Consider the following 24,334-nt stretch of genomic DNA (forward strand, 5'->3'; position numbering starts at 1 on the left):
CTTCCGTGCGCCCATTTAACAGCCGCCGAACGTTGATTGGTGACGCAGTTCACCGATCAACGCTCGCGCTCGCTTTTTTTCCCTCACCCCCGTTGCGCCAACTCCGTACACACATTCCGCAGCCGCCAAAGTTTGATAAGTGACGCAGTTCACTTATCAGAGTTTGTGCCTGCCGTTTTCCTTTTTTTTTTTTCACCCCCCTTTTGCGCCACCTGACTACAACCGTACGTTTTGATCACTGATCCCTGCCCAATCCCCACTTCCACCCCCATCTCCCTTCCCCCTCTTTTTACCCCCCTTTGCACCTCCTTCCGTGCGCCCATTTAACAGCCGCCGAGCGTTGATTGGTGACGCAGTTCACCGATCAACTCTCGCGCTCGCTTTTTTCCCTTCAGCCTTTTTGCGCAACCTCCGTACACACATCCCGCAGCCGCCAAACTTTGATAAGTGACGCAGTTCTCTTATCAGAGTTTGTGCCTGCCTTTTTTTTTTTTTTTTACAGGTTTTTCTTCTCCTTTTAGCATTTTCTTTTCAGATAAGTTTGCACAAATCACTATCCCCCCACACATACACATACAGTTATCAATAAAGTGCACCCAATCACCATATTCACACAAAAATGTCCCGCTCGTCCCGTTCGTCCCAACAGCGCTATTCATTGGAGGAGGCATATGCTTTCCTTGCCTCCGACACTGATAGCGAGGGAGAGGATCCCACTTTTCTTCACTTTTCTGATTCTTCATCCTCTTCCTCCTCCTCCTCCTCTTCCTCCTCCTCCTCCTCTTCCTCCTCGGGTCCTGCGGAACCACCACGCAGACGCCCCAGGACAGAAGATGAGGCAGCCCCCACCACTCCTGAACCAGCGCTCCCCACTGCGGAACCCACATGGACCTCGCCCCCCGAAAATTACGAGCCACTGATTCCTGATTTTGTGGCAGAATCAGGAATCAAGTTTGACACCACGGGCCTCACAGAAACAGACTTTTTCAAAGTCTTTTTCTCTGAGGATTTTATTAACCTCATGGTGGAGCAAACTAATTTGTATGCTCGTCAATTTTTGGAGCAAAACCCCGGTACATCATTTTCCAACTGGTCTCCTGTAGACGCAGTTGAAATGATGCAGTTTTGGGGCCTGGTCCTCCACATGGGGATCGTGAAGAAGCCAGAAATGCGGCAATATTGGAGTGTAGATGTTTTATATAACACTCCAGTATTCCGAATGGCCATGGTTCGGAGACGTTTTGAGGCCATCCATAAATTCCTGCATTATTCCGATAATGCACAGTGTCCCGCACGAGATGACCCCAACTTTGACCGTCTGTTCAAAGTTCGGCCGGTCATCGAACACTTCAACAAAAAGTTTTCTGAAGTGTACGTGCCCAAAAGGGACATCTGCGTGGATGAGTCCTTGGTCCATTTTAAGGGGCGGCTCGGATTCCGTCAATACCTGCCCAACAAAAGGGCCAGGTACGGAATCAAACTCTACAAGCTGTGTGAGAGTGCCTCAGGGTACATCCACAGGTTTAGAGTGTATGAAGGGAAGGACAGCAGGATTGAACCCCCTGAGTGTCCTCCTGTCCTGGGAGTGAGTGGGAAGATCGTGTGGGATTTGGTGCACCCACTGCTGGATAAAGGTTATCACCTCTATACTGATAACTTTTATACCAGCATCCCACTCTACAAATCCCTCTCTGCGCGAGGTACCGCAGCCTGCGGTACTGTGCGCAAAAATCAGAGAGGCCTCCCAAAGACGCTACTTCGGCAGATGCTCAGAAAAGGTGAGAGCAAGGCCCAATGTAGCGACCACCTGCTGGTGGTCAAGTACAAGGACAAGAGGGATGTCCTTCTCTTGACCACCATACATGGTGATGGCAGAGCCCTCAGCACTGTACGGGGTACCTCTACACAGGTCTGCAAACCGGACTGTGTACTGGGCTACAACAAAAGCATGGGGGGGGTTGATCTCTCTGATCAACTCCTCCAACCATACAGTGCTTTGAGAAAGGCCAAGGTGTGGTACAAAAAGTTGGCCGTCCACATCGTACAAATGGCAATGCTCAACGCTTTCCTGCTGTTACGATGTGCACGCCACACCGATACGTCGTACCTTCAGTTCCAGGAGGTAGTGGTTAAGGCCCTGATATTTGGTACTCCGGAAGGAGAGGGCCCCAGTACTTCCGGAACTGAAGGTGCTCGTATCGTACCAGGCCAGCATTTTCCGGGGGTGGTCCCGCCAACCGGCAGAAAAGGTAAGCCGCAAAAAAGGTGCCGAGTGTGTTACAAAAGGGGAATACGCAAGGACACCATTTATCAATGCGACACCTGCCCCGAAAAACCTGGCCTGTGTATGAAGGATTGCTTCAGATTGTACCACTCCTCCATGCACTACTAATTTACTTTACAAGAAAGCGTACATTAGTTCCAAAAAGGGGGCACATCTAGATAAGTTCCTTGGGGGGGGTCTAGGTTCCAAAATGATGTCACTTGTGGGTTTTTTTTACTGTTTAGGCACATCAGGGGCTCTGCAAACGGAACATGACGACCGCAGACAATTTCTGCATTCCAAAACGTCACAACTTCCCTTTCGAGCCCCAACGTGTGCCTAAACAGTTTTTTCCCACATATGGCGTACCAGCGTAATCAGGACAATTTGGACAACAACTTTTGATGTCCAATTTCTCCTGTTACCTTTGGGAAAATTAAAAATTGGGGACTAAAATATCATTTTTGTGGGAAAAAATAGGATTTTTTATTTTCACGCCTGGGCATTATAAACTTTAGTGAAGCACGTGGGGGTTCAAATTTCTCACCACACAACTAGATAAGTTCCTTAGGGGGTACAGTTTCCAAAATGGGGTCACTTGTGGGGGGTTTCTACTGTTTAGTCACATCAGGGGCTCTGCAAATGGAACATGATGCCAGCAGAACATTCCATCAAAGTCTGCATTCCAAAACGTCACTACTTCCCTTTCGAGCCCCAACGTGTGCCCAAACAGTAGTTCCTCCCCACATATGGGGTATCAGCGTACTCAGGACAAATTGGACAACAACTTTGGGGGTCCAATTTCTCCTGGTACCCTTGGGAAAATTAAAAATTGGGGACTAAAATATCATTTTTGTGGGAAAAAATAGGATTTTTTATTTTCACACCTGGGCATTATAAAGTTTAGTGAAGCACGTGGGGGTTCAAAATTCTCACCACACAACTAGATAAGTTCCTTAGGGGGTACAGTTTCCAAAATGGGGTCACTTGTGGGGGGTTTCTACTGTTTAGTCACATCAGGGGCTCTGCAAATGGAACATGATGCCAGCAGAACATTCCATCAAAGTCTGCATTCCAAAACGTCACTACTTCCCTTTCGAGCCCCAACGTGTGCCCAAACAGTAGTTCCTCCCCACATATGGGGTATCAGCGTACTCAGGACAAATTGGACAACAACTTTTGGGGTCCAATTTCTCCTGGTACCCTTGGGAAAATTAAAAATTGGGGACTAAAATATCATTTTTGTAGGAAAAAATAGGATTTTTTATTTTCACGCCTGGGCATTATATACTTTAGTGAAGCACGTGGGGGTTCAAAATTCTCACCACACAACTAGATAAGTTCCTTAGAGGGTCTAGTTTCCAAAATGGGGTCACTTGTGGGGGGTTTCCACTGTTTAGGCACATCATGGGCTCTCCAAACGCGACATGGCGTCCGATCTCAATTCCAGCCAAAGTTAGCTTGAAAAAGTCAAACGGCGCTCCTTTCCTTCTGAGCCCTGCCATGCGCCCAAACAGTGGTTCCCCCCAAATATGGGGTATCAGCGTACTCAGGACAAATTGGACAACAACTTTTGGGGTCCAATTTCTCCTTTTACCCTTGAGAAAATAAAAAATTGGGGACTAAACGATCATGTTTGTGGAAAAAAATAGGAATTTTTTTTTTCACGCCAGGGCGTTATAAACTTTCGTGAAGCACTTGGGGGATAAAAGTGCTCATGACACATCTAGATAAGTTCCTTAGGGGGTCTAGTTTCCAAAATGGGGTCACTTGTGGGGGGTTTCCACTGTTTAGGCACATCAGGGGGTCGCCAAACGCGACATGGCGTCCGATCTCAATTCCAGCCAAAGTTAGCTTGAAAAAGTCAAACGGCGCTCCTTTCCTTCTGAGCCCTGCCATGCGCCCAAACAGTGGCCCCCCCCCCACATATGGGGTATCAGCGTACTCAGGACAAATTGGACAACAACTTTTGGGGTCCAATTTCTCCTTTTACCCTTGAGAAAATAAAAAATTGGGGACTAAACGATCATGTTTGTGGAAAAAAATAGGAATTTTTTTTTTCACGCCAGGGCGTTATAAACTTTCGTGAAGCACTTGGGGGATAAAAGTGCTCATGACACATCTAGATAAGTTCCTTAGGGGGTCTAGTTTCCAAAATGGGGTCACTTGTGGGGGGTTTCCACTGTTTAGGCACATCAGGGGGTCGCCAAACGCGACATGGCGTCCGATCTCAATTCCAGCCAAAGTTAGCTTGAAAAAGTCAAACGGCGCTCCTTTCCTTCTGAGCCCTGCCATGCGCCCAAACAGTGGTCCCCCCCACATATGGGGTATCAGCGTACTCAGGACAAATTGGACAACAACTTTTGGGGTCCAATTTCTCCTTTTACCCTTGAGAAAATAAAAAATTGGGGACTAAACGATCATGTTTGTGGAAAAAATAGGAATTTTTTTTTTCACGCCCGGGCGTTATAAACTTTCGTGAAGCACTTGGGGGATAAAAGTGCTCATGACACATCTAGATAAGTTCCTTAGGGGGTCTAGTTTCCAAAATGGGGTCATTTGTGGGGGGTTTCCACTGTTTAGGCACATCAGGGGGTCGCCAAACGCGACATGGCGTCCGATCTCAATTCCAGCCAAATTTAGCTTGAAAAAGTCAAACGGCGCTCCTTTCCTTCTGAGCCCTGCCATGCGCCCAAACAGTGGTCCCCCCCCACATATGGGGTATCAGCGTACTCAGGACAAATTGGACAACAACTTTTGGGGTCCAATTTCTCCTTTTACCCTTGAGAAAATAAAAAATTGGGGACTAAACGATCATGTTTGTGGAAAAAATAGGATTTTTTTTTTTCACGCCCGGGCGTTATAAACTTTCGTGAAGCACTTGGGGGATAAAAGTGCTCATGACACATCTAGATAAGTTCCTTAGGGGGTCTAGTTTCCAAAATGGGGTCATTTGTGGGGGGTTTCCACTGTTTAGGCACATCAGGGGGTCGCCAAACGCGACATGGCGTCCGATCTCAATTCCAGCCAAATTTAGCTTGAAAAAGTCAAACGGCGCTCCTTTCCTTCTGAGCCCTGCCATGCGCCCACACAGTGGTCCCCCCCCACATATGGGGTATCAGCGTACTCAGGACAAATTGGACAACAACTTTTGGGGTCCAATTTCTCCTTTTACCCTTGAGAAAATAAAAAATTGGGGACTAAACGATCATGTTTGTGGAAAAAATAGGAATTTTTTTTTTCACGCCCGGGCGTTATAAACTTTCGTGAAGCACTTGGGGGATAAAAGTGCTCATGACACATCTAGATAAGTTCCTTAGGGGGTCTAGTTTCCAAAATGGGGTCATTTGTGGGGGGTTTCCACTGTTTAGGCACATCAGGGGGTCGCCAAACGCGACATGGCGTCCGATCTCAATTCCAGCCAAATTTAGCTTGAAAAAGTCAAACGGCGCTCCTTTCCTTCTGAGCCCTGCCATGCGCCCAAACAGTGGTCCCCCCCCACATATGGGGTATCAGCGTACTCAGGACAAATTGGACAACAACTTTTGGGGTCCAATTTCTCCTTTTACCCTTGAGAAAATAAAAAATTGGGGACTAAACGATCATGTTTGTGGAAAAAATAGGATTTTTTTTTTTCACGCCCGGGCGTTATAAACTTTCGTGAAGCACTTGGGGGATAAAAGTGCTCATGACACATCTAGATAAGTTCCTTAGGGGGTCTAGTTTCCAAAATGGGGTCATTTGTGGGGGGTTTCCACTGTTTAGGCACATCAGGGGGTCGCCAAACGCGACATGGCGTCCGATCTCAATTCCAGCCAAATTTAGCTTGAAAAAGTCAAACGGCGCTCCTTTCCTTCTGAGCCCTGCCATGCGCCCACACAGTGGTCCCCCCCCACATATGGGGTATCAGCGTACTCAGGACAAATTGGACAACAACTTTTGGGGTCCAATTTCTCCTTTTACCCTTGAGAAAATAAAAAATTGGGGACTAAACGATCATGTTTGTGGAAAAAATAGGAATTTTTTTTTTCACGCCCGGGCGTTATAAACTTTTGTGAATAACTTGGGGGATAAAAGTGCTCATGACACATCTAGATAAGTTCCTTAGGGGGTCTAGTTTCCAAAATAGGGTCACTTGTGGGGGGTTTCCACTGTTTAGGCACATCAGGGGGTCGCCAAACGCGACATGGCGTCCGATCTCAATTCCAGCCAAATTTAGCTTGAAAAAGTCAAACGGCGCTCCTTTCCTTCTGAGCCCTGCCATGCGCCCAAAAAGTGGTTCCCCCTCACATGTGGGGTATCAGCGTACTCAGGATAAATTGGACAACAACTTTTGAGGTCCATTTTCTCTTTTTACCCTTGGGAAATTAAAAAGATTATTGCTGAAAGATCATTTTTGTGACTAAAAAGTAAAATGTTAATTTTTTCCTTCCATGTTGCTTCTGCTGCTGTGAATCACCTGAAGGGTTAATAAACTTCTTGAATGTGGTTTTGAGCACCTTGAGGGGTGCAGTTTTTAGAATGGTGTCGCTTTTGGGTATTTTCTGCCATATAGACCCTTCAAAATGACTTCAAATGTGAGGTGGTCCCTAAAAAAAATGGTTTTGTAAATTTGGTTGTAAAAATGAGAAATTGCTGGTCAAATTTTAACCCTTATAACTTCCTTGAAAAAAAAAAGTTTGTTTCAAAAATTGTGCTGATGTAAAGTAGACATGTGGGAAATGTTATTTATTAACTATATTGTGTCACATAACTCTCTGGTTTAACAGAATAAAAATTCAAAGTTGGAAAATTGTGAAATTTTCAAAATTTTCGCCAAATTTCCGTTTTTTTCACAAATAAACGCAAGTTATATCGAAGAAATTTTAGCACTATCATGAAGTACAATATGTTACAAGAAAACAATCTCAGAATCGCTAAGATCCGTTGAAGCGTTTCGGAGTTATAACCTCATAAAGGGACAGTGGTCAGAATTGTAAAAATTGGCCTGGTCATTAACGTGCAAACCACCCTTGGGGGTAAAGGGGTTAAACAAAATGACTGAAAATTCTTCAAGCTCCTTGGATAAAATGATTAATCTTCCTTTATCAGATAAACATTAAAATTTCATAGAAAATTTCAGGACAAAGAATGACAGACAGGCAGACACAGCGACGCGTTTCGATCACTGCGATGATCTTTGTCAAAGCTCTTATGTTACCATCACTGACACCGGTATATATATCTCAAGCCACCAGTCGTGACTGACCAAAAAAAATCACATGATATATGTTAATTATACCGGAAAGGTCCTGAAATGAACATTAGAAACAAAGAACATGTGATATAAAACCACGAAAAAGTGAAATGCGTAAGATGGTACTAAATACAGTGCCTTGCAAAAGTATTCAGCTCCCTGGAACTTTTCAATCTTTTCCCACATATCACGCTTCAAACATAAAGATACCAAATGTAAATTTTTGGTGAAGAATCAAAAACAAGTGGAACACAATCGTGAAGTTGAACGAAATTTATTGGTTATTTTAAATTTTTGCTGAAATTCAAAAATGGAAAAGTGAACTTAATACTTTGTTGCGCCACCTTTTGCTGAGATTACAGCTGCAAGTCGCTTAGGGTATGTCTCTATCAGTTTTGTACATCCAGAGACTGAAATTCTTGCCCATTCTTCCATGGCAAACAGCTCGAGCTCAGTGAGGTTTGACGGAGATCGTTTGTGAACAACAGTTTTCAGCTCTTTCCACAGATTCTCGATTGGATTGAGGTCTGGACTTTGACTTGGCCATTCTAACACCTGGATACATTTATTTGTAAACCATTCCATTGTAGATTTTGCTTTATGTTTGGGATCATAGTCTTTTTGGAAGACAAATCTCCGTCCCAATCTCAGGTCTTTTGCAGACTCCGACAGGTTTTCTTCAAGAATGGTCCTGTATTTGGCTCCACCCATCTTCCTATCAATTTTAACCATCTTCCGTGACCCTGCTGAAGAAAAGCAGGCCCAAACCATGATTTTGTCACCATGTTTGACAGTGGGGATGGTGTGTTCAGGGTGATGAGCTGTGTTGCCTGTATGCCAAACATATCGTTTGGCATTGTTGCCAAAAAGTTCTGGTTTCATCTGACCAGAGCACCTTCTTCTACATTTTTGGTGTGTCTCCCAGGTGGCTTGTTGCAAACTTTAAATGACACTTTATATGGATATCTTTGAGAAAAGGCTTTCTTCTTGTCACTCTTCCATAAAGGCCAGATTTGTGCAGTGTACGACTGATTGTTGTCCTATGGACAGACTGTCCCACATCAGCTGTAGATCTCTGCAGTTCATCCAGAGTGATCATGGGCCTCTTGGCTGCATCTCTGATCAGTCTTCTCCTTATTTGAGATGAAAGTTTAGAAGGACGGTCAAGGAGCTCAAATACTTTTGAAAGTCACTGTATATATACAAATTTATATCCCCATAAACAATTACCGGTAAGAAAAAGAAGAAATAGCCCCACATAACTTAATGAAACATTACCTCATTACGTTTGTTGTAACCGTCTGGAAATCTAGTGCCTAAATAATATATTCAAAAGGCTTTACGGGTTAGAAGACGGCATTGTGTATCCCCTGCACGGGGTAAAGAATGAATTATTTCTATGCCATAAGCACGAAAGGCAATAACGCTCCTGGCGTGACTATCTATAAAATGTTTAGCTAGAGATTAAATATTTCTGTTGTCACTAGATGACTCATATGTCACGCAAATGTTCTGAAATCCGGCGTTTCAATTTACGAGTGGAACATCCCATGTATGATTTAAAACATAATGTGCAATCAATTTTATAGACCACATTAATAGAGTTACAATTAATAAAATATTTTATGTAAAACTTTTTAGTATTGTTATGATTGCTAAATGTTTTGACATTAATGGTCTGTTTGCACGTTGTGCATCCAGTTCTACCACATTTAACCTGTGCATGTAAGCCATGTTCTATTTTTAGTTTCTGATGTATAAAAACTAGGTGATACCATATTGCCAATGGTGGGTGCCCTTCTAGCAACTATATTACAACCAGACTGTAAAATTTTACCCAAAATATCATCCTCTCCAAGAATAGGTATTTAGTAATAATTTGTTTAATTTCATGAAATTGAGGACTATACTGAAAGCACAAAAAAGTTTTTTTGTTTAATAATAGTATTATTTTGTTTTCTACAAGATGAATCAAGTAAATTAGTACAATTTTTCTTTGAAACTATATTATATGCTCTATTCAAAGTCCAATCTGGATAATTTTGTTTCTTTAATTTAGGAGAGCAGCAAGCAAATTCATCTTTTAATTTGTTGGCATCACTGCAATTGCGTTTGATGCGAACAAACTCACCTTGCGTGTTCCAAATTATTATGCAAATGATATTTTTCTCTGATTTTCCTAGATGGTTAGTGCAAATGACAGTCAGTCTAATAAAAGTCATCACCCGATAGAGTATACATCGAATTTTATAGCAGAAACCTCTCAATGATAACAGTATAATCTCGTAAATGAATAAAAACTCAAAATGCACTGTTTGAAATTATTGGGCACAGTAGAATTTTTAAACATTTGATATGTTTTAAAGAACTGAAAATGCTCATTTGTGGAATTTGCAGCATTAGGAGTTCACATTCACTGAACAAAAAGCTATTTAACTCCAAAACATCCTAACAGGCCAAGATACATGTTAACATAGGACCCTTCTTTGATATCACCTTCACAATTCTTGCATCCATCGAACTTGTGGGTTTTTGGAGAGTTTCTGCTTGTATTTCTTTGCATAAAGTCAGAATAGCCTCCCAGAGCTGCTGTTTTGATGTGAACTGCCTCCCACCCTCATAGATCTTTTGCTTGATATTCCAAAGGTTCTCTATAGGGTTGAGGTCAGGGGAAGATGGTGGCCACATCATGAGTTTATGCCCATAGCAGCCAATGACTCAGAGGTATTTTTTGCAGCATGAGATGGTGCATTGTCATGCATGAAGATGATTTTGCTCCTGAAGGCACGTTTCTGCTTTATATACTGTCAGGAATCCCTGACCGCTGCCACCAATTTGTCACGATTCACACCGTGACCGTCACCCCTACATCACGGATCGGGGTGACTTTAGGCCAACAGACAGCTATCACATGTGCAGGGGGGCTTATCTTAGTTATCCCTCCACTCCACAATGTGATGGAAAAACACACACCAGGCTATTGACCTCTTAGTTTACAGCAGGGGCTTATTCTAGGTATCCCACTGCTCTTCAATATACCACAAACTGCAGGGATTTATGTATATCCCTCTTACAGTTCCACTTAAAACTTGCAGCTCTCTGGCGCCCCCCTTATTCTCAGGTCAGATTAGGTACTGCACCTGGGGTAATTAGTTGCCAGAAAGGCTGCCTGCTATGTACTGGCTATTGGGCACGCTGCAGCGACGTGATAAACTACTCCCGCTCAGGCAGGAACAATAATTATCAACGCCGCAGTCGCTACCACAACACCCAACTACCCAGTACAAAACGTATGCTGCCACCAGCTTCGATTAGACGGGTTCGAAGCTAACCCAACACAGTAGCATAATTCCCTTCAGGAGACTTAGGGTACGTTGTTAAAGCATGGAGAAAGAACTAGCATGAAATAATATACCCCACAAAATTTAGGCAGTGCTTTATCAAAATATTTTACAAAGATGTTACAAATGAGACAATTGCAAATATGTACAAGGTAATTATAACATAAAGGGATTACAGGAGAAAAGATAACACTCACATGTTTTCAAAGCATTGCAGGCAACCAGGCTAGTGGAGTTTCCATACGTCCCAGTTCATTGGACGTGCTCAGGGCTCTCCAGGAAAAAAGATCTGGGCAGACAGTTATAGCTCCAGCCTGTGACATTCCAGAAAGGGGTTGGATCACCTCGTCCCTCCTACCTCTTCAGTTAACTAATTTTACCCTAACTTTTATCTAATTTCTATAACTCCGCTACAAAACATGTCATAGTCATAACAAACCCAGCATTCATCTCGGTTTAACGTGGGCATTCTAATGAGATCAAATATGTCCTATCTGTGATACATATTTACAGAGAAATCCCTACTTCTTTACCAGATGGAGTTAGAAGCCCGTGTTTAGAGTGATGGGTAGATCCACCGAGGGAGATTAAGAATATATATTTTCGTGTTCTTATCTTAAATGGTTTGCCTAATATCTTACAAAAACAGAACAAAGAACTTCCAAGAATTTTGGAGCCATTTTTCCAGTTCTAGCTGGTCACTTTCCACTGCAGGGATGCCGGTCGTAAATACCTTTGCTCTCAGAGCTAGAAGCAATTAACTCTTCTTCCCCCATACCTTGGAAAGGAAAGCTCTTGGCTGAGTGAAAGGGAAGGGGGGCTTTTTAGCCCACAGCCTGCTAGCAAGAGAAACTACTTATATGATATTTCATACCATATCGTGACACCTCCCCCTTTTGGTGTGCGCTACGGAGGCAAAACCTCATGGTGCTCCTCCATGCGCACTTCAGCAGGTATACCCTGGCGGGACAGTCCATCTGCATTCCCATGCTCCCTGCCCGTTTTGTGTTCAATGGTGAAGTCAAACTGCTGAAGGGCAAGGCTCCAGCGTAGTAACCTGCCGTTGGTTCCACACATGGTGTTTAGCCAGCGCAGAGGGTCGTGGTCGGTCACCACAGTGAAGGTGCGACCGTACAAGTAGGGCTGCAAGCGCTGCAGGGCCCAGACTGTTATGAAAGGCAATTCAGTACTACAATGGACATAGCGGTCAGAGCACATACAGTGATCTGACAATAACCCAAAATCATAGAACGAGCTCTGAGACGTGGGAACTCTGCAGACCGCAATCCCTAATCCTCTCCAAACAACACTAGAGGCAGCCGTGGATTGCGCCTAACTCTGCCTATGCAACTCGGCACAGCCTGAGAAACTAACTAGCCTGAAGATAGAAAATAAGCCTACCTTGCCTCAGAGAAATACCCCAAAGGAAAATGCAGCCCCCCACATATAATGACTGTGAGTTAAGATGAAAAGACAAACGTAGAGATGAAATAGATTCAGCAAAGTGAGGCCCGATTTTCTTAACAGATAGAGGATAGAAAAGGTAACTTTGCGGTCTACACAAAACCCTAAAGAACACCACGCAAAGGGGGCAAAAAGACCCTCCGTACCGAACTAACGGCACGGAGGTACACCCTTTGCGTCCCAGAGCTTCCAGCAACAAATTAGACAAGCTGGACAGAAAAAATAGCAAACAAATAGCAAAGAAGAACTTAGCTATGCAGAGCAGCAGGCCACAGGAATGATCCAGGGAAAAGCAAGTCCAACACTGGAACATTGACAGGAAGCCAGGATCAAAGCATTAGGTGGAGTTAAGTAGAGAAGCACCTAACGACCTCACCAGATCACCTGAGGGAGGAAACTCAGAAGCCGCAGTACCACTTCCCTCCACCAACAGAAGCTAACAGAGAGAATCAGCCGAAGTACCACTTGTGACCACAGGAGGGAGCTCTGCCACAGAATTCACAACAGTACCCCCCCCTTGAGGAGGGGTCACCGAACCCTCACCAGAGCCCCCAGGCCGACCAGGATGAGCCACATGAAAGGCACAAACAAGATCGGGAGCATGGACATCAGAGGCAAAAACCCAGGAATTATCTTCCTGAGCATAACCCTTCCATTTAACCAGATACTGGAGTTTCCATCTAGAAACATGAGAATCCAAAATCTTCTCCACAATATACTCCAATTCCCCCTCCACCAAAATCAGGGCAGGAGGATCAACAGATGGAACCATAGGTGCCACGTATCTCCGCAACAATGACCTATGGAATACGTTATGTATGGAAAAAGAATCTGGAAGGGTCAGACGAAAAGACACAGGATTAAGAACCTCAGAAATCCTATACGGACCACTGAAACGAGGTTTAAACTTAGGAGAGGAAACCTTCATAGGCATATGACGAGAAGATAACCAAACCAGATCCCCAACACGAAGTCGGGGACCCACACGGCGTCTGCGATTAGCGAAACGTTGAGCCTTCTCCTGGGACAAGGTCAAATTGTCCACTACATGAGTCCAAATCTGCTGCAACCTGTCCACCACAGTATCCACACCAGGACAGTCCGAAGACTCAACCTGTCCTGAAGAGAAACGAGGATGGAACCCAGAATTGCAGAAAAATGGCGAAACCAAGGTAGCCGAGCTGGCCCGATTATTAAGGGCGAACTCAGCCAAAGGCAAAAAGGACACCCAGTCATCCTGATCGGCAGAAACAAAGCATCTCAGATATGTTTCCAAGGTCTGATTGGTTCGTTCGGTCTGGCCATTAGTCTGAGGATGGAAAGCCGAGGAAAAAGACAAGTCAATGCCCATCCTACCACAAAAGGCTCGCCAAAACCTTGAAACAAACTGGGAACCTCTGTCAGAAACGATATTCTCTGGAATGCCATGTAAACGAACCACATGCTGGAAGAACAATGGCACCAAATCAGAGGAGGAAGGCAATTTAGACAAGGGTACCAGATGGACCATCTTAGAAAAGCGATCACAGACCCCCCAAATGACTGACATCTTTTGAGAAACAGGAAGATCAGAAATAAAATCCATAGAGATATGTGTCCAAGGCCTCTTCAGGACCGGCAAGGGCAAAAGCAACCCACTGGCACAAGAACAGCAGGGCTTAGCCCGAGCACAAATCCCACAGGACTGCACAAAAACACGCACATCCCGCGACAGAGACGGCCACCAAAAGGATCTAGCCACCAACTCTCTGGTACCAAAGATTCCAGGATGACCAGCCAACACCGAACAATGAACCTCAGAGATAACTTTATTGGTCCACCTATCAGGGACAAACAGTCTCTCCGCTGGACAACGATCAGGTTTATTAGCCTGAAATTTTTGCAGCACCCGCCGCAAATCAGGGGAGATGGCAGACACAATTACTCCTTCCTTGAGGATACCCGCCGGCTCAGACAAACCCGGAGAATCGGGCACAAAACTCCTAGACAGAGCATCCGCCTTCACATTTTTAGAGCCCGGAAGGTACGAAATCACAAAGTCAAAACGGGCAAAAAACAGCGACCAACGAGCCTGTCTAGGATTCAACCGCTTAGCAGACTCAAGATAAGTCAAGTTCTTATGATCAGTCAATACCACCACGCGATGCTTAGCTCCTTCAAGCCAATGACGCCACTCCTCGAATGCCCACTTCATGGCCAGCAACTCTCGGTTGCCCACATCATAATTTCGCTCAGCAGGCGAAAACTTCCTGGAAAAAAAAGCGCATGGTTTCATCACTGAGCAATCAGAACCTCTCTGCGACAAAACAGCCCCTGCTCCAATCTCAGAAGCATCAACCTCGACCTGGAACAGAAGAGAAACATCTGGTTGACACAACACAGGGGCAGAAGAAAAACGACGCTTCAACTCTTGAAAAGCTTCCACAGCAGCAGAAGACCAATTGACCAAATCCGCACCCTTCTTGGTCAAATCGGTCAATGGTTTGGCAATACTAGAAAAATTGCAGATGAAGCGACGATAAAAATTAGCAAAGCCCAGGAACTTTTGCAGACTTTTCAGAGATGTCGGCTGAGTCCAATCATGGATGGCTTGGACCTTAAGAGGATCCATCTCGATAGTAGAAGGGGAAAAGATGAACCCCAAAAATGAAACCTTCTGCACACCAAAGAGACACTTTGATCCCTTCACAAACAAAGAATTAGCACGCAGGACCTGAAAAACTGTTCTGACCTGCTTCACATGAGACTCCCAATCATCCGAGAAGATCAAAATGTCATCCAAGTACACAATCAGGAATTTATCCAGATACTCTCGGAAGATGTCATGCATAAAGGACTGAAACACTGATGGAGCATTGGCAAGTCCGAATGGCATCACTAGATACTCAAAATGACCCTCGGGCGTATTAAATGCAGTTTTCCATTCATCTCCTCGCCTGATTCGCACCAGATTATACGCACCACGAAGATCTATCTTGGTGAACCAACTAGCCCCCTTAATCCGAGCAAACAAATCAGATAACAATGGCAAGGGGTACTGAAATTTAACCGTGATCTTATTTAGAAGGCGGTAATCTATACAAGGTCTCAGCGAACCATCCTTCTTGGCTACAAAAAAGAACCCTGCTCCTAATGGTGACGATGACGGGCGAATATGCCCCTTCTCCAGGGATTCCTTCACATAACTGCGCATAGCGGCGTGCTCAGGCACGGATAAATTAAACAGTCGACCTTTTGGGAATTTACTACCAGGAATCAAATTGATAGCACAATCACAATCCCTATGCGGAGGTAGGGCATCGGACTTGGGCTCATCAAATACATCCCGGTAATCAGACAAGAACTCTGGAACCTCAGAAGGGGTGGATGACGAAATTGACAGAAATGGAACATCACCATGTACCCCCTGACAACCCCAGCTGGACACCGACATGGATTTCCAATCTAATACTGGATTATGGGCTTGTAGCCATGGCAACCCCAACACGACCACATCATGCAGATTATGCAACACCAGAAAGCGAATAACCTCCTGATGTGCAGGAGCCATGCACATGGTCAGCTGGGTCCAGTATTGAGGCTTATTCTTGGCCAAAGGCGTGGCATCAATTCCTCTCAATGGAATAGGACACTGCAAGGGCTCTAAGAGAAACCCACAACGCTTAGCATACTCCAAGTCCATCAAATTCAGGGCAGCGCCTGAATCCACAAATGCCATGACAGAATACGATGACAAAGAGCAGATCAAGGTAACGGACAGAAGAAATTTTGACTGTACCGTACCAATGGTGGCAGACGTAGCGAACCGCTTAGTGCGCTTAGGACAATCAGAGATAGCATGAATGGAATCACCACAGTAGAAACACAGCCCATTCAGATGTCTGTGTTCTTGCCGTTTAACTCTGGTCAAAGTCCTATCGCACTGCATAGGCTCAGGTTTAAGCTCAGGTAATACCGCCAAATGGTGCACAGATTTACGCTCACGCAAGCGTCGACCGATCTGAATGGCCAAAGACATAGACTCATTCAAACCAGCAGGCATAGGAAATCCCACCATGACATCCTTAAGGGCTTCAGAGAGACCCTTTCTGAACATAGCTGCCAGCGCAGATTCATTCCATTGAGTGAGCACGGACCACTTTCTAAATTTCTGACAATATACCTCTATCTCATCCTGACCCTGACAAAGAGCCAGCAAATTTTTCTCTGCCTGATCCACTGAATTAGGTTCATCGTACAGCAATCCGAGCGCCAGGAAAAACGCATCGATATTACTCAATGCAGGATCTCCTGGCGCAAGAGAAAATGCCCAGTCCTGAGGGTCGCCGCGCAAAAAAGAAATAACAATCAAAACCTGTTGAACTGGATCACCAGAGGAGCGAGGTTTCAAGGCCAGAAATAATTTACAATTATTTTTGAAACTCAGAAACTTAGTTCTATCTCCAAAAAACAAATCAGGAATAGGAATTCTTGGTTCCAACATATCTTTCTGATCAATAGTGTCTTGAATCTTTTGTACTCTTGCCGAGAGTTGATCCACAAATGAAGACAGACTTCTAATGTCCATCGCTACACCTGTGTACTGAACCACGCAAATGTCTAGGGGAAAAAAAAGGCAAAACACAGTGCAAAGAAAAAAAAATGGTCTCAGAACTTCTTTTTTCCCTCTATTGAGAATCATTAGTACTTTTGGCTTCCTGTACTGTTATGAAAGGCAATTCAGTACTACAATGGACATAGCGGTCAGAGCACATACAATGATCTGACAATAACCCCAAATCATAGAACGAGCTCTGAGACGTGGGAACTCTGCAGACCGCAATCCCTAATCCTCTCCAAACAACACTAGAGGCAGCCGTGGATTGCGCCTAACTCTGCCTATGCAACTCGGCACAGCCTGAGAAACTAACTAGCCTGAAGATAGAAAATAAGCCTACCTTGCCTCAGAGAAATACCCCAAAGGAAAAGGCAGCCCCCCACATATAATGACTGTGAGTTAAGATGAAAAGAGAAACGTAGAGATGAAATAGATTCAGCAAAGTGAGGCCCGACTTTCTTAACAGATAGAGGATAGAAAAGGTAACTTTGCGGTCTACACAAAACCCTAAAGAACACCACGCAAAGGGGGCAAAAAGACCCTCCGTACCGAACTAACGGCACGGAGGTACACCCTTTGCGTCCCAGAGCTTCCAGCAACAAATTAGACAAGCTGGACAGAAAAAATAGCAAACAAATAGCAAAGAAGAACTTAGCTATGCAGAGCGGAGTCCACCGCTAGTCCAAGAGCTGAATAAGGAGGGCGCCCTCCTTATTCAGCTTTTGGACTAGCGGTGGACTCCGCGTCAGCTTAGTTATCCCTGCACGGATGCTGCCCTTGCAGCCATACGGATTATTTCCTCATAGCTTTACTGATACCTCTTATCGCCTGCCCATAGGAGCACGTCACTCATAGTTATACCAAATAGCACGTGACTGATGAAGGTCCAGAGTGTTTAGGACCGAAACGTTTCGTTGCTGATAAAATAAATATTTCTTCAGACATAAAAGCTGAGTGCCAGGTTTTGTTGTATATGGTCATGGTGTTGGAACCTACCTGAGCACCACTTGTTTTGAGGCTGTGCACCAGTTTTTGTACAATCAACACTGGAACATTGACAGGAAGCCAGGATCAAAGCATTAGGTGGAGTTAAGTAGAGAAGCACCTAACGACCTCACCAGATCACCTGAGGGAGGGAACTCAGAAGCCGCAGTACCACTTCCCTCCACCAACAGAAGCTCACAGAGAGAATCAGCCGAAGTACCACTTGTGACCACAGGAGGGAGCTCTGCCACAGAATTCACAACACCAGACTATGGCCAGGCACTCCTTCTCGATGGTGGAGTAGGCCACTTCCCTCAGCAAAAGTTTCCGGCTCAGGTATAACACGGGGTGCTCTTGGTCCTCCGAGTCAACCTGGCTGAGCACAGCACCAAGGCCAAACTCGCTGGCGTCGGTCTGCACCAAGAACAGTCGACTGCTGTCAACTGCTTTCAACACAGGGGCGTTGCACAGTGCAGTTTAACGCCTGGAAGGCCCCCTCACAGCCATCTGTCCAGTTGACAATGTGGAGTAGCTTCTTCCTGGTGAGGTCCGTCAAGGGTTTTGCCAGGCTACTATAGTGCCGTACGAAGCGCCTATAGTACCCTGCAGTGCCCAGGAAGGACATCACCTGTTTCTTGGTCACGGGAGTGGGCCAGTTCTCGATCACTCCCACTTTGTCAGGCTCTGGCTTTAGGGTGTTTCCGCCTACCCAGTGCCCCAGGTAGTGGACCTTCCTCATGCCCATCTGGCACTTTCCCGGCTTGATAGTCAGTCCTGCTTGGTGAAGTCGCCTGAGCACCTCCTCGAGATGCTGCAGGTGTTCCTCCCAGGAGGAACTGAAGATGGCAATGTCATCCAAGTACGCCACGGCGTACTTCTCCAGTCCCTGAAGCAGGATGTTGACCATCCGCTGGAAAGTGGCAGGGGCATTCTTCATGCCGAAGGGCATGACTGTGGACTCATACAGTCCGAAGGGCTTGATAAAGGCGGACTTCTCCTTCACCTCGGGGCTCAGGGGAATCTGCCAGTATCCTCGACTCAGATCCATTATTGTTAGGTAATCTGCGCCAGCTAACTTATCCAGCAGCTCCTCGATGCACGGCATTGGGTGCGCGTCAGAGGCTGTGATGGCGTTGAGCCCCCTGTAGTCCACGCAGAACCGGGTGGTCCGGTCCTTCTTTGGCACGAGAACTACAGGTGATGCCCACGCGCTCTTTGACCGTCGAATCACCCCCAGCTGTAACATCTCATCGATCTCTTGGTGCATAATCTGCTGCACCTGGTCAGAGATTCGATAGGGTGTTCGCCGTAGTGGGGCGTGATTCCCGGTGTCCACCTCATGGACTGCTAACTCAGTCCTCCCAGGTCGGTTGGAAAACACGACCCGGAAGGGTTCCAGTGTGGTTTGCAACTGCAACCGCTGGGGTTCAGTTAACGAGGCGCTTACCTCCACGTCCTCGATGGACCCATTGGCCTTGGCTTGGGCCAGCATGTCCAGGAGGATGTCTTCCTCCCCGTCTTCAGGCAAGCTGCAGACCGGTAGCACGAAAGGTTCACGTTCGTGATGAGCATTCATCATGTTGACATGAAAGGCCTTTCGCCTACCCAGAGCGTGGTCAAGCGTGACCATGTAAGTGACCGGGTTGAGCTGTTGGTGGACGACATACGGGCCCTCCCAGGCTGTCTGAAGCTTATCCGTTGGTACGGGGACCAGCACCCAGACCTTTTGACCCACGTGGTAGGTCCGCTCCCGGGCGTTCTGGTCGTATCAGTGCTTCTGGTCAGCCTGAGCCTGCGTCATGTTGTCATGCACCAACTGTGTCAAGGTCTGCATCTTGTCACGAAAGCGCATGACATACTCCACTATGGACACTTCAGAAGGGTTCGGCTCCTCTTCCCAGGATTCTCTTACCAACCCAAGGGGTCCCCGGACTTGCCTGAAGTACAGGAGCTCGAAGGGGGAGAACCCCGTCGAGGCCTGCGGGACCTCTCGGTAAGCGAACAGCAGGTGTGGGAGGTACCACTCCCAGTCGCGCCCTTGAGTCTCAACCAGCATGCGTAGCATCTGTTTGAGGGTACCATTGAAGCGTTCACACAAGCCATTGGTCTGTGGGTCATACACACTCGATACCAGGTGCTTCACCTGCATTCTCTTACAGAGAGCCTCCATTAGGCGAGACATAATTTGGGTCCCTTGATCAGTAAGCATTTCTCTGGGAAATCCTACCCGTGCAAAGATAGCCAACAGGGCATCCGCCACCTTATCTGCCCTAGTTGACGACAGAGCTACTGCCTCTGGGTACCGGGTAGCGTAGTCTACCACAGTAAGAATATATCGCTTTCCAGAGCTGCTGGGGATGGCCAGCGGGCCCACAATGTCCACCGCGATCCTCTGGAAAGGCTCCTCTATCACTGGCAATGGGATCAGGGGAGCCTTAAGAGCAGGCCCTGCCTTCCCCACTCTTTGACAGGTGACACAGGAGCGGTAGTAGTTTGACACATCTGTCCCCATCTTAGGCCAATAGAAGTGTTGAGACAGCCGGGCCTTAGTTTTGCTGATCCCCAAGTGTCCAGCTAGCGGGATCTCATGGGCAATCCGCAACAACTCACCCCGGAATTGCTGCGGGACGACCAGCTGTCTTTCCCTCAACCACTCCTTTTATGATTCTCCGGGTACTGTCTCCCGGTACAACCTTCCTCGTTCCCAGAACACCTTCTCCTTATCAGTCTCGGAGAAGAGCGTCCCCGGCGAGTTGTCTCAAACTCTCTAGGCTCGCATCTGTGCGCAGAGCGGCCTGAAACTCCTGGCTAGGGGAAGCCAGAAGCGATGTCAGGGTCCATTCCCCACGGGAACCCTCTTGGACCTGCACTGGGTCCACCTCTGGTTCAGTCACACTGATGACTGGAGGGTCCAGAAGGCAGACAGTTATCTGCGTTCCGGGCACCCTGACTGCGGGTGACAGCAGCTACGTAGGCTGTCTCCCCAGGGGTTTCTACAGACCCATCAGCCGGCGCTGCTATGGGCTCTACCTCCCCATCCACCCCCAACACTCCAGGGGCAGTGCTACTTATGGGCCAGTTACCTTCCTCGGTGGCACTGGTCACTTTCATGGCATCACCTTCCTCACGGATCCCATGCAACTCCCCATTTCCTGTAGCACCGACACTTGCCCCTGTTAGTGGTTCCTCAGCCGCAGAGCGACGTGGCTGGGCACGCCTGTACCTATGGACACATTAACCTTCACAGAAAAATCATTCTCAGGTTCAGTTGGCACAGGTACAACATTTTCACCATCAATCCTAGGAAAAAAATGGTTATTAGATGCATCATTACAAGATAAAGCATGGTCAGGTAACATGCGATTTCCCATCATCATCATCATCAGGGTTAACGTTACCCTTATTAGCAGATTGGGGAAGGGTGTCAGGGACATAGTATGCAACCATCCTCCCCAAATCAGTCCCCAACAAAACATCAGTGGGCAAACTATCAGACAGCCCCACTTCCTTCACCCCGCTCCCAGCACCCCAATCAATATAAACCCGGGCCATCGGTAAGGGACAGCTGATGCCCCCAATCCCAGTGACAGTTAGGTTTTTCCCGGAATGATTTCTTCAGAGGCCGCCAGTTCGGGTCGGATGAGGGTTCGTTCAGCCCCGGTGTCCTTGAGGCCTGTAGCAATATGGCCTCCCACAGTGACGTGCTGTACGTTGTCACACACCCTCCCAACCACACCACCCACCAAAAGAACTGCTGCATTAGGCCCTGGATAAGGGGTTCTTCTGCTTGTCTGGACAGTTAGGACTGATATGACCAGGCCGATTGCAGAAGTTGTTGGCCACGGGGACAGGACCTCTGGTGTGCTGGCTGGCAGGGGTACTGGCGTTGGATGCAGGCCTACCCCCTCTCCAGCTGGTGGTGACTGGCTTCCGCGCTTCCGATCTACGGTTGGCCTCATAGGCATCGGCAATCTGCACTGCTTTCGTCACGTCTTTGGGTTCTCTGTCCATCACGAACTGTCGCACCTCAGCTGGGCAAAGATGAAAGAACTGGTCTTTGATCATCAGGTCTCGCAGCTGTGCAAAGGTGGACACTGACAGTCCTTGGGTCCACTGGTCAAAGTGGGTCCCCAGTCCATGCACCACATCACTGTAACTGTCGTGTGGGCCACGTTGGAGGGTCCGGAACTTTCTACGGTACACCTCGGGTGTAAGCTGGTACTTTGCTATCAGGGCCTGCTTGATGGCCTTATAGTCTCCATCTTGTTCTTGAGGGAGGGCAGCAAACACCTCCAGAGCTTTGCCTCTCAGCCCTGGTGTCAGGTATCGGGCCCATTCATCTGTAGGCAGCCGGTACTGCCTGCAGGCTTTCTCAAAGGCCCGCACAAAAGTGTCCAAGTCCCCGTCCTTCTCCATAACAGGAAAGTGATCGGGCCGGGGCTTAGGTATCTGAGCGCTGCTGGGCTCACGGCTCTGGGTGGTGGAGGGCATCCCCCCCGCCGGAGCATCTCCAGTTCGTGTTCTCGCTGGGCTTGGCGCTCGGCTCTCTCAGCCTCCCGCTCAGCTTGCTGATATTGCAGGATCAGCTGCAGACGTCTCTCTAGGTCATCTGCGGAGCCTTGATGCAGAGCCAGCTGCAGGAGGAGGTCTGCGCCCCCTGGTTGCCAGTAGGGCCCGTATTCAGTGGTTGGACCTCTGCTGCAGCACCATGTTCGCTGGTGCTGGCTTCTGCGGCCTTTGAGCTCTGTGGCCTGGCTTGGTCTGCTTCAAATTGCACAAGTTCAGCGACCATTTGAGTCTTGGTCTTACCCTGGGGGTTCAGGCCATGGCACGTGCATATCCCAGCAAGAAAGTCCTTCTGCTGGGTGTACCAGGCTTCCCCTTTCGCAGCCATGATTGCAAAATAAAAGATAGGATAGAAAAACGAAGAGAAAGGGAGGGGATAATTACCAGTACACAATTGTCTCAAGACTAATAAACACTGAGTTCGTTCTCCAAACTTATTTGCGCAGAGTCCTCGCAAGAACTTTCTGCAAGTTTTTAGTGAGGGGAATGATTGCTCAAACCAAATCACTAATGCTCTAGTATCCCACCGCCTTGCCACCAATTTATCAGGAATCCCTGACCGCTGCCACCAATTTGTCACGATTCACACCGTGACCGTCACCCCTACGTCACGGATCGGGGTGACTTTAGGCCAACAGACGGCTATCACATGTGCAGGGGGGCTTATCTTAGTTATCCCTCCACTCCACAATGTGATGGAAAAACACACACCAGGCTATTGACCTCTTAGTTTACAGCAGGGGCTTATTCTAGGTATCCCACTGCTCTTCAATATACCACAAACTGCAGGGATTTATGTATATCCTGCTTACAGTTCCACTTAAAACTTGCAGCTCTCTGGCGCCCCCCTTATTCTCAGATCAGATTAGGTACTGCACCTGGGGTAATTAGTTGCCAGAAAGGCTATTGGGCACGCTGCAGCGACGCGATAAACTCCCGCTCAGGCAGGAACAATAATTATCAACGCCGCAGTCGCTACCACAACACCCAACTACCCAGTACAAAACCTATGCTGCCACCAGCTTCGATTAGACGAGTTCGAAGCTAACCCAACACAGTAGCGTAATTCCCTTCAGGAGACTTAGGGTACGTTTTTAGAGCATGGAGAAAGAACTAGTATGAAATAATATACCCCACAAAATTTAGGCAGTGCTTTATCAAAATATTTTACAAAGATGTTACAAATGAGACAATTGCAAATATGTACAAGGTAATTATAACATAAAGGGATTACAGGAGAAAAGATAACACTCACATGTTTTCAAAGCATTGTAGGCAACCAGGCTAGTGGAGTTTCCATATGTCCCAGTTCATTGGACGTGCTCAGGGCTCTCCAGGAAAAAAGACAAGGAGTCGCTCCCGGGATCTGGGCAGACAGTTATAGCTCCAGCCTGTGACATCCCAGAAAGGGGTTGGATCACCTCGTCTCTCCTACCTCTTCAGTTAACTAATTTTACCCTAACTTTTATCTAATTTCTATAACTCCGCTACAAAACATGTCATAGTCATAACAAACCCAGCATTCATCTCGGATTAACATGGGCATTCTAATGAGGTCAAATATGTCCTATCTATGATACATATTTACAGAGAAATCCCTACTTCTTCACCAGATGGAGTTAGAAGCCCGTGTTTAGAGTGATGGGTAGATCCACAGAGGGAGATTAAGAATATATATTTTCGTGTTCTTATCTTAAATGGTTTGCCTAATATCTTACAAAAACAGAACAAAGAACTTCCATGATTTTTGGAGCCATTTTTCCAGTTCTAGCTGGTCACTTTCCACTGCAGGGATGCCCGTCGTAAATACCTTTGCTCTCAGAGCTAGAAGCAATAAACTCTTCTTCCCCCATACCTTGGAAAGGAAAGCTATTGGCTGAGTG

The 24,334-nt window shown here is 46.7% G+C and overlaps 1 protein-coding gene across 1 annotated transcript in view; it reads left to right on the forward strand.

Annotated features, from left to right (window-relative positions):
• GTPBP3 (GTP binding protein 3, mitochondrial) overlaps positions 1-24,334 on the forward strand; it is a 223,619-nt gene that overhangs the window by 33,153 nt on the left and 166,132 nt on the right. The window lies entirely within an intron of this gene.

This window comes from Ranitomeya imitator, chromosome 1, assembly GCF_032444005.1.
Source record: "Ranitomeya imitator isolate aRanImi1 chromosome 1, aRanImi1.pri, whole genome shotgun sequence".
Classification (NCBI taxonomy): domain Eukaryota; kingdom Metazoa; phylum Chordata; class Amphibia; order Anura; family Dendrobatidae; genus Ranitomeya; species Ranitomeya imitator.